A 12,222-nucleotide genomic window follows, 5' to 3' on the forward strand; every position below is an offset into this window, starting at 1 on the left:
ACTGTGCTGTGCTCAGGAAATCAAGGAAACGACTTTAGCGTGTTCGTCGCCATAAAAATGCAAACTAACTTCTACTTCTCATGACAACAAAAGGCCTCACAAAAGTTTCCGCACCCTAGAAGTTTCTTCCACATCCTCCCTACAGCCAGTATTTCACATCTTTCAATGATGAATGCACTCCACGGGAAGCGGTTGTGGAGGAGGGAGAGTTCATCGATGCAGGAAGAGTTTGGTTGCAACGTTGGCCAGTAGAGTGGTAACATGCAGGCATACGGGCCCTCTCAGTAAGGTGGCGTAAGGACCTCGCATTGAATGGATATTATGGGGAAATACAGGGTTTTCTAGCCAAGAAATATTGGGAATAATATGGTGTATTGAAATCTCGAGTAATACCAACCTGGTTTCAGAAAAATTGTGTTGTATTATTTATTGAACACCCGTCGCATTGACGTCTGTAGTTCTTGTTCTTTTCTCAACATAGCTGTCGGAGCTTATACTATAATATTTGTGGCTCTTGTGTGGTCTTTTACCGGCAACCTTTGACATTTTCTTCTTTACTGGGATCCTCTAACCTAAAAACCCTTCCATTCTAATCCATACAGCCTCCACCTACCCTGCGTATGTAGCGCACCTATTTAGCGGAACCTGATAGCCCACCACTCTACGACGGAAGATGAGGAATCAGCAGCCTACACGGTTGCCTCATTCAGACTCTGCTCTGTAACAAAGGTCGGCAATCGGTACTGTCGGCGATGCTATTCCCGCGGATAGCACAACTGGCAGTCTTAGCTAATTGGGCTAAACGCCCGAAGCGGATAGAAACTCTTCCAACCAAAATCGGCATACATAATTAGAACCGACTAGAGGCTGACTGCACCCTGTTCTCTTCATGGCGTGTAGGAGGACCCATTCCACATCCTGGATGTTTTCCCCCTGGACGCACGCGGACTGTACACTGGATTTCGTCCCCTCCTTAGCAGCCATGTACCTAAGGGCCCTCATTAAGTGCCTAAAATTGCAGCTACGACTACGAGTAATGCCACCTTGTGTGAATGTCCGCTCCTTGAAGGTTGAGAGGCTTCCTCCAAAACCTGACAAGCGATGGTTCAGGGCCTGTATCACCCAAGACAGTACTTCGAACCCGTTTGTCTGACCATTCGATAGGCCTCTGGAAAGTCTTCTGCTGCCTGTGTCACTTCGGAAAGATAACCCAGTCAACCACTGGTGAGTTTTAAGCCTCCACCCTGGCAGTAGCAAGGACATGAACAGCATTGGATCGATTTTGGGAGACGTGGAATGTGCTAGACGTCCATCGGATCTCCACGTTTGGCACCTCACAGTGATGAACATTGGCAACAGCCTCAGGCTCCGTGACCGAAGCCAGCAACGCCTGGATCTGTGGCGAATCGTCACTAAGTCTGCATCCGAACACTGCAATTACAGTCGCTGTCCTTACCAAAGATGGCAAAACTGTACACAACGCTAGAATGTGCCTAGTATGCACAAAAAAAACGTAAGAAATTTACAATTTAAACTAGTAATCACACAGGTAACGAAATAATTCGCTCTCGCCTGACGCTCGTAAAATAATTAGCAAACGGAAACTGTACTCGCCTGCTCATCTGCGGGAACGGTTAGTGCTGCCTCACTAACAGTCTAACTGACACTGAGCTTTTATAACCAAAATAGACAAACAAACACTTGAACGACACAAGTATCGATACAAGAAGCAGTAGTTTACACATACACTATGTGATAAAAAGTATCCGGGCACCTGACTGAAAATTACTTACAAGTACGTGGCGCCCTCCACTGATTATGCTGGTATTCAAAGTGGTGGTAGCCTACCCCTAGCCTTGATGACAGCTTCCACTCTCGCAGACATACGTTCAATCAGGTGCTGGACGGTTTCTTGGGGCAGCCCATTCTTCACGGAATGCTGCACTGAGGAGAGGTATCGTTGTAGGTCGGTGGGGCCCGGCACGAAGTCGGCGTTCCAAAACATCACAAACGATTTCTACAGGATTCATGTCAGGACTCTGAGCAGGCCCGTCCATTACAGGGATGTAACTGTCGTGTAATCACTCCACCACAGGCCGTGCATTATGAACAGGTGTTCGACCTCGTTGAAAGATGCAATCGCCATCTCCTAATTGCTCTTCAACAGTGGCAAGCAAGAAGGTGCTTAAAACATTAATGTAGGCCGCACAGCAAAGCAACAAGGGATGCAAGCCCCCCTCCATGAAAAACACGACCACACCATAACACCACCTCCTCCGAATTTTACTGTTGGCACTACACACGATGGCAGAAGAAATTCACCGGGAATTCCCCATACCCACACCCTGCCATCGGATCGCCATATTATGTACCGTGATTCGTGACTCCACTGTTCAATCGACCAATATTTACGCTTCTTACACCAAGCGAGCCGTCGTTCGGCATTTACCGGCGTGATGTGTGGCTTATGAGCAGCCGCTCCACCGTGAAATCCAAGTTTTCTCATCTCCCGCCTAACTGTCATAGTACTTGCAGTGGATCCTGATGCAGTTTGGAATTCCTGTGTGATTGTCTGGATAGATGTCTGATAATTACACATTACGACCCTTTTGAACTGTCGGCGGTCTCTGTAAGCCTGTACGCTTTTGTGCTGTACGTGTCCCTTCACGTTTCCACATCACTGTCACATCGGAAACAGTGGCTCTAGGGATGTTTAGGAGTGTGGAAATCTCGCACACAGACGTATGACACAAGTGACACCCAATCACCTCACCACGTTCGACGTCCATGAGTTCCGCGGAGCGTCCCATTCTGCTCTCTCACGATATCTAATGACTACTAAGGTCGCTGATATGGAGCACCTCGCAGTTGGTGGCAGCACAATGCACCTAATACAAAAAACGTGTGGTTTTGGGAGTGTCCGGATACTTTTGATCACAAACTGTAACTGCTATTGCAAAGAGAGGCTGCGCCTAGTAAGCATTCAGACATGCAACAAATTCAAAAATTTATGCCAGTAACCCTTCATGTAACTAGAAATAAGTCGCTCCGGTTTGAAGTTCGTAAAAGTAATTATCAAACGAACGTTTCACTCACCTGTTCCGCTACGGAAATGGAAGATGTTGCCTCACTGACGGCCTAATAAATGACGTAAGCTAATTTTCAGCAAGTGGGGACCTTTTTTGTTAGCTGAATCTGATTAAAATATTATGCAGAAAGCATTATAAGAATATATCGATTTAAACTGCTGCGTATCGGTACTCACTCAGAGACCTCTAGCAGGGGATGCCTTGAGTTAATTTGCTATTTATAGTTCACAACTCTTTCGCGCGGCAAGAACTAGAAGGTCGCACTTTCGGTTTCATTACGAGAAACGGATCAGGTAGTTAATAAGTAACAGGTTACAACCATTCATTACTTTCCATTTCCATTTCCTTTTCAAATAAAATACTTATAGCCGCAAAAGGTCAGCAGTGAGAGCCTAGATTGTGCAAAATGTAAATAACGTTGTATGACTACACTGTAAAGGCATGCTTCCACAAGGGTGATCAGTAGTTTGCGAAGTGACGGATATCCTTATTTGCGGTGTAGTAATGAACATGTCGAACATTATTACGAATGTTCTATTCTGTCTTATACTCACAAAAAGGTGGGAATTTAAGGAGACGGGACCTGGATAAACTGAAAGAACCAAAGGTGGTGGAGAGCTTCAGAGAGAGCATTAGGGAACGATTGACAAGAACAGGGGGAAGAAATACAATAGAAGAAGAGTAGGTAGATTTCAGAGATGAAATAGTGAAGGCAGCAGATGATCAAGTAGGTAAAAAGACGAGGGCTAGTAGAAATCTTTGGGTAACAGATGAGATATTCAATTTAATTGATGAAGGAGAAAATACAAAAATGCTGTAAATGAAGCAGGTAGAAAGGTATACAAACGTCTCGAAAATGAGATCGACTGGAACTGCAAAACGGCTAAGCAGGGATGGCTGAGGACAGATGTAAGAATATCTGTAGACGTACGATAGATACTGCCTACAGGAATATTAATGAGATCTTTGGAGAAAAGAGAACCAGTTGTATGAATATCAAGAGCTCAGATGGAAAACCAGTTCTAAGCAAAGAAGGGAAAGCAAAAGGAGGTAGGAATGCACAGAGGGTCTATTACAACAGGTGTTGACAGGTGTGAAAATTAGTGAACTATCAGTTTAATAAGTTCAAAAATGTTCAAATGTGTGCAAAATTTTATGGGACTTAACTGCTACGGTCATCAGTCCCTAAGCTTACACACTACTTAATCTAAGCCGGTCGGAGTGGCAGTGCGGTTCTAGGCGCTACAGTATGGAGCCGACCGACCGCTACGGTCGCAGGTTCGAATCCTGCCTCGGGCATGGATGTGTGTGATGTCCTTAGGTTAGTTAGGTTTAATTAGTTCTAAGTTCTAGGCGACTCATGACCTCAGAAGTTAAGTCGCATAGTGCTCAGAGCCATTTGAACTTAACCTAAATTATCCTAAGGACAAACATACACACCCATGCCCGAGGGAGGACTCGAACCTCCGCCGGGACCATCCGCACAGTCCCTGACTGCAACGCCATAGACCGCTTTTTTGTGTGTTTCGTTATGGTTCGTTGTATTTCGTCGTCGCGGACGTGACGTTACGTCCGTTAAAGAAGTTCGTTGTTGATCTTTTCACTCAGTTTTTTTATTACAGAGCTCAGCCAGCTCTCTGACCGAACACGCTGAGCTACCGTGCTGACCGCTCGGCTAATCCCGCGCGGCGTTTAATAAGTCACGGCTGCAAATACCGACACGAATTCTTTACAGAAGACGGAGGAAAAACTGGTAGAAGCCGACCTTGGGAAAGATCAATTTGGATTCCGTAGAAATGTATGAACACATGAGGCAATATTGACGCTACGACTTACCTTAGAAGATAGATTAAGGAAAGGCTAACCTACGTTTCTAGCATTTGTAGACTTAGAGAAAGCTTTTGACAAAGTTGACTGGAATACTCGTTTTCAAATTACGAAGTTGGCAGAAGTCAAATACAGCGAGCGAAGGGTTGTTTTCAATTTTTACAGTAACAAGACGGCAGTTATAAGAGTCGAGGGGCATGAAAGGGAAGCAGTGGTTGGGAAGGGTGCGAGATAGGGTTGTAGCCTATTCCCGATGTTATTCAATCTATACATTGAGCAAGCAGTAAGGGAAACGAAGGAAAAATTTGGAGAGTTAAAATCCACGGAGAAGAAATAAAAACTTTGAAGTTAGCCGATGACATTTTAATTCTGTCAGAAACAGCAAAGAATCTGGAAGAGCAGTTGAACGGAATGGATAGTGTCTTGAAAGGAGGCTACAAGATGAACATCAACAAAACCAAAACGATGATAATGGAATGTAGTCTAACTAAATCAGGTGATGCTGAGGGAATTTTTTTGGGAAATGAGACACTTAAAGAAGTAGATGAGTTTTATTATTTGGGGAGCAAAATAACTGATTATGGTCGAAGTAGAGGGGATATAACATGCTGACTGGCAATGGCAAGGAATGCGTTTCTGAAGAAGGGAAATTCGTTAACATCGAGTATAGATTTAAGTGTCACGAAGTCGTTTCTGAAAGTATTTATATGGAGTGTAGCCATGTATGGATGAGAAACGTGGACGATGTGGCCGATAAATAGTTTAGACAGGAAGAGAACAGAAGGTTTCGTAATGTGGTGCTACAGAAGAGCGTTGAAGATTATATGGGTAGATCACATAACCATTGAGGAGGTACTGAATAGAACTGGGGAGAAGAGTAATTTGTGGCACCATTTGTCTAGAAGAAGGGACTGGTTGGCAGGACATGTTCTGTAGCATCAAGGGATCACCAATTTAGTGCTGTAGGGCAGCGTGAAGGATGAAACTCGGTGAGGAAGTCCAAGAGATGAAGCGGATTCAGAAGCATGTAGGGTGCAGAAGTTACTTGGAAATGAAGAAGCTTGCACATAATAGAGTAGCATGGAGAGCTGCATCAAACCTGCCTCTGGACTGAAGAGTACAACAGCAACGGTCATAAACATGATGACATTTCGCATCTTCAGCAAGTGAATCTGTACTGGTAACCCACATACCCTTGCAGAATCATTCACCTACTGATTGATGACTTGATTCATTCAGGATCACAGAGAATCGCAGCTGACACCAAGGCAAGTGGAGGTGTCATAAGTTACTAGAACGATTTTTTTCTGAACTTGCAATTGACGGTCGATTCTGTAACGTGATTCCACACTGCGACTAACTCCAAACAACAGTTTATGGTTTCGTGAACTTAGATCTATAGAGGAACAAGAGGATGAAAACTTTGCTAAGACATAAATATCAAGATTTATTAATGCTTAAGTTAGAGTAATTAATAAATGTCATGTGACAAACATTAGATCAGTTCAGCAAATTAGTGCATTAACGTACTGCATAAATGCAGTTCCATTAATTGCTGGTGTAAGTCTCGCCTATCTTACTACTCAATAAAATTAGGGAATTTTAATGACGATACTCACCAGAAGTTAGTGAAACTTGTCAGTTCGCCAACAGAAACGAAATCGCCAGATGTAACTCTTAAATCTGTATTGTGAAGGTACGACGGTGATACTGCCGTCGCCATCACGTTTTTATACTGACAACATACTGCCGTCGCTCACTTACGTGTGTAACTAATCGGAATATTACCGGTTGACTGAAAGTCAAATGATACTGAAAATAGGACGGTGGCACTTATCTTATCTAAAACCGGTTCTGAAAGCTGCAGTGAAGGACGACGACTCTTTGTCTTAGTGCACTCCGTAACCAACTGGTTCTGCTAGCAGGACTGAAAGACTATACTTTGCCTTAGTAAGTGCCCTCTGAAGTCATATAGGGTAGGCTTTCTCGTTTTTTTAATAAAGTGGAAATTCCCGGATTTTCTAAGGCTTATAGAAGTTTCTAACAACTGGAAAGTAATTGTATGTTTTCACATGTTTTGTCGTCCTTTATTGCTTCAGCTAGTTATTTCTTCTTTTCTCTTTTTTATTGTGATCAAGAATATAATTAGTTGTTTCCAAAGAAAGAAATTTATCCTTAGTGATGATTCTAATTACTGATCTTTTTTCATATCAGCTAGCAGTTTCTATCTCGATGATTCCTACAAACGTACGAAGAATCCCAAGTTTCATTAATTTTGAAAGATCAGTTACTCAGCAACAAATGCCTCCTTCATAAACAAATTTTAATACTTGAAATTTCTTGCCATATAGATCAACGGAGGGTATTTTTGTTTCTTGAGGTGACAGCGGAATGAAAAGGGTGACAGTGGAGGGTGGCAGAGGGAGGGAGGGACACGTTGTAATGAAAGAGAGCTATGGGGAAAGGCGGTCGGTAGGAATTTGTGTTCTGTGTTTGCTTTTAGTTTGTAACAAATCCATATATACTTGAATTTAATTCAGTAAATAATGGTAATAGAATACATTTAATTCGTTGCCAATATCGTTGATTTAAATGATACTTCGCGTACCAGACAGTTATTAGCTACTCAGAACTACTAGAAAAGCTACATAATTACGAAAATTCTTTTATATACAGTTTCGTAAAATTAATACCTTCATTTAAAGAACACATCAGTTCTGACTCGGGGTCAGTAGAAGGAGCACGACGCACCACTTGTATAGCAGTAGTGAACTGTCAGTATTTCGTCAAGTGAAGCCTCATGTACGTTGCGGTCAGATGTTTCCGTATTTTGTGGAGCACAGTGAAAGTATACAGGGTGAGCCAGGAGGAAAAGTATACAGATTTAGAGGTGATAGTATTGATGATTGTGAACAAAAACCTGCAAATGAACATACGCCCTTTTTCCGGCCGTATCCGTCATATAGATATTTGAAAACGAAGCGCGCCACTCGCATGTCCTTCTTCAGCTGCAATCACATGCAAATACAATCAAAGCGACGTTAGTCTGCGTAGTGTGGTCTTTATTGAACATAGGTCATTTTTATGCAACCATACGTTTTCCCTGTTTTTTGACTTGGTTGTCCGCACATTCTAGCAGCAGGGTTCAGATGTGTCTTCACCAACTGACCTGTACACCAGTTGAGATAATGCTACTCCAATTTCGGACATTTCGACCGGAACAGCAAATAAGTCACTCTTTACTACATGGAACTTGTCATTCATATTTTACATACGTGTGATCAAGTAAACGACTGGTTTAATGAGGTCAGATCAGCAACAGAGCATCTGTCTGCAACAGCTGCAAAATGCATTGCAGTGACGTATGTTGTGAGGATATGTACACAACTAAACAAAACATTAAATCACAGTGATTCACTTACTATCACTGAATTTTTGGCTGGCTCTGAGCACTATGGGACTCAACTGCTGTGGTTATCAGTCCCCTAGAACTTAGAACTACGTAAACCTAACTAACCTAAGGACATCACAAACATCCATGCCCGAGGCAGGATTCGAACCTGCGACCGTAGCAGTCCCACGGTTCCGGACTGCGCGCCTAGAACCGCGAGACCACCGCGGCCGGCACACTGAATTTTTCCCGTTCCCTGTTCTTTCCATTAGTTTCCTCGGAGGCTATTGAGAAAAGGACATATGCTCATATGACGTATTATGTTCAGAATACACTACACTACTACACCTCAAACTATGTTCTATCGTGCTCAAAAGTGTGTGAACGGCGTGAAATGCGTTGTGTACCACCGGCATAACGTAACTGTCTTGCCGATCTTCTTCTTTTCGGTACAGTCAAATGGTTCAAATGGCTCTGAGCACTATGGGACTCAACTGCTGTGGTCATAAGTCCCCTAGAACTTAGAACTACTTAAACCTAACTAACCTAAGGACATCACACACATCCATGCCCGAGGCAGGATTCGAACCTGCGACCGTAGCGGTCGTGCGGTTCCAGACTGTAGCGCCTTTAACCGCTCGGCCACTCCGGCCGGCCTCGGTACAGTCATTTGACAACAAAAACTGGTTACTACAAGAGGTCACAAGAAATAAAAGCTCTGTATGGCTGTCAATCCAGATGCAAATTAGTATTACTATAATGGAAACATCTGAGAACACAGTATTAGAGATGACAAAGCTATTTCGCTTGTAAACTCAAATTTATTACGGTAAATGACGTTTCAAAAAGCAAGTATCAGTATGAACTTGCATTTAATACAGTTTTGTACTGGGGTGGTAACTGGGACTCCAATCCAACAACTGCTGTTCCTGTTAATTAGCCACGAAGATCATGGCTTAAGCCGGCCGGAGTGGCCGTGCGGTTCTAGGCACTACAGTCTGGAACCGAGCGACCGCTTCCGTCGCAGGTTCGAATCCTGCCTCGGGCATGGATGTGTGTGATGTCCTTAGGTTAGTTAGGTTTAACTAGTTCTAAGTTCTAGGCGACTGATGACCTCAGAAGTTAAGTCGCATAGCGCTCAGAGCCATCATGGCTTAAGTCACAATGTGCGCTCAGGTTTAAACTTGCAATGACACTGCATAAAGTTTTGTGTTGAATGGGTGTTCGAACTTGCAACTTAATCGGATTGTAAACGAATCACAGTCGAATGTTAACTATCAAAAATTGTCACCAGAGGACAGATAACTGAAACTGAAATGACGAGACGAAGAACGTTTGCCTTACCGAAATTTAACGTCTTGGCGCGAATATAAAAATTGGTTAATTTCACCAGCACCGAGATGTGCACGTGTCTGAAATAAAAATAGCATGACATAAAGTTCTATGCTGACTGGGAGTCGAATCCTCCACATATCATCGTCATTGATCAAACACAAAGAGGCGCTGACTATGGAATTATTTTTCTTTAGTAATTAAATGTGGCTGGTATGAACCTGAAACGATTTGGCTAAAAGTTCTAGGTCTGCCTGAAACTTCTCACCGTGTGTCGAAAGCGGCACCAATCGTTATTGTTGAAAAGCAAGGAGAGACATAAAAAATTATAATTGTCCGATACCTGCAGTTTGTTGCGCGTGTGCTACAGCCTAAAATGACACGATGGAAACAATTTGCTGCAGACCAAGGTTCGAACCAAAACACTTGCTTTTCGTGGAGACTGATGAGTGTGTTATTTTGGGGAAACAATAAAACGATGGAACTGCGTCGTCTCAAATGAGTCACACCCAGAAAAAGGAGAGACCTTATTCTAATACCAGCCCTGAACCAATTATTTCAACAGCTGGAGTTCAGATACATTAATGAACAAGCGACATTGAATGACAAATAGCTCACTGATATAAAAAGAAATCTCGTGGAAGAAAACAAACAGGTTACAGAGTCTCTACCTGGCGTGACTTTCGCCTCTGCCATGGTCCAACCTACACCGACTCTCCTAAAATAGGTAGCGAAGGAACGTCATGCTTAATGTGGATTTGGAATCACGGTCCAAGGCTACATTGTTCAAATCGTTTTACTAGAGGTGAAGAGCGTCAGTTTGTGATTGTTAAATATTATTACCTGAAGTGTTAGCCGAATCCAGACCTTAAGCAAGTGCACTATAAGCATTCTAACATACACAAAAGGACAGTTCATGATTATGTCGTGAACAAGTATCTTCAGTCTGAAAGACAGTTCTGATTCGTTGAAGGCTGATTACAACCTCTTCGATACATTCATTTACTTATACGTCCAAATTGGCTAACCAATGCGTGATTTCGTTTGATTTTGCAATCACTTAAATAAAGCCAAGTAACAGGAAGCTGCACGAACTGGCAACACTTCAGGTCGTGGAAATTTCTTGTGGAAGTATTGCTTTCCACTTCTAATTCGATGCTTATGTATGCGTTTATGATATACTCGTCAATATGGCGCACTATAAATTCAAAAGTGAGATATCGAGGACACTCTTATTTTTCAGATTTTAAACCGCATTTCGTCTCATATAATTACCTAGGGAAGCGCGTAGTGACCCTTCCTTATGCAGCACACTATGTGAAGGGTACTCATTTATATATTGCACCTCGGCATAGTTTACCTAAAATACCGAAAAAGTGTGAGTAAGACTCGCGCTCTGAGGATTCCGTACAAACTGAATTATGTTTGTAGATAATAATAGTAGTAATAGTTCATGGTTGTAGACACAACGTCGTTGTTACAACAGTCTACGGAAACTGTTTCATAAATTTTATTATCTGTTTATATCGTGTATCCGATTGGAGTTCACCACCTCAGCGTCAGTTACGTTCAGAAGGTGGCATATTGAGTCACGGAAACTGGTAGCTATATACTAAAAAAAAGTGGGAAAGGAGGGGTACAGATGATCCATTTTATTACGTACCGGGACCTGTAAACAATAATTATTTCGTGTTGCTGAATGCTCTGGTGCATGTCTTCCTATTGGGCGGCACTTCGCCGGCTTGCGAGTACCTAACTTATCCCAGATATCAAACCGGGTAAAGGTTACTTATAGTTTAACTTGGAATCAGAACCACATGTTTCCGAACGTTGCCTCATCTGTAAATAGCACAAAGAACGGAAGTGCAGGATGCATTTTCAAGCTGTTACATGAATACTGCGAATGCTGTGATCAGGGTGCATAATCATCCAGTTCGAGGATGTGCACACGCTGTAATTCAAATGGATTAAGAGTTTCTCGTGAAGGAGCTGAATATTGAGAGCAATTAAGCCGTACACCGGATGAAAACCCTCTCAGTTAATAGTGACATTAGAGGAAAACGTTTCTTGTGGTGTCCTGTGCAACCACCCACAGTTTTTTCTGTTTAAATAATTTTCCTCCTGTACATATTGTGTTCCACTGTCCGCCTCCGTAACGTAGCGGTAGCGTTACCGCCTACCACGCAAGGGGCCCGGGTTCGATTCCCGGCAGGGGACTCGGTGTTTGTGTGTCCTTCTTCATCAATATTATCACACTGACTCGCAAGTCGCCGGCGTGGCGTCACGATTAACTGACCAGCGAACTGAACTGTATGGTGTGAAAATGTTAATTTGTACGTCATGGCGACACAAAATGACCATAGAGTGAGCGATAAGATATGGAACCTACTGCACAAAATCCACCAGAGTAGGTATAGTGTCAATATTACCTTGTTGCTCCCCGACCCAGATGAAAGGAATAAAAAAAGGATAACGTGTGCAACATTACAAATTTGTATTTGCAAAACAACGAAGACTATTACTAACGACAGAATTAAAACTAAGCTTAAACACAGGAGTATCAGTGAAAACTGATAAAATTTT

The 12,222-nt window shown here is 42.8% G+C and overlaps 1 protein-coding gene across 1 annotated transcript in view; it reads right to left on the reverse strand.

The window, feature by feature from the left end:
* Positions 1-6,676, reverse strand: part of LOC126251667 (protein yellow-like) — a 36,543-nt gene extending 29,867 nt beyond the window's left edge. The window contains exon 1 of the mRNA XM_049952238.1: positions 6,536-6,676. The gene's annotated coding sequence lies outside the window, so the exon portion shown is untranslated. The remainder of the gene's footprint in view (positions 1-6,535) is intronic.
* Positions 6,677-12,222: the final 5,546 nt, after the last annotated feature.

Source organism: Schistocerca nitens, chromosome 4 (assembly GCF_023898315.1).
Source record: "Schistocerca nitens isolate TAMUIC-IGC-003100 chromosome 4, iqSchNite1.1, whole genome shotgun sequence".
In the NCBI taxonomy this organism is placed as follows: domain Eukaryota; kingdom Metazoa; phylum Arthropoda; class Insecta; order Orthoptera; family Acrididae; genus Schistocerca; species Schistocerca nitens.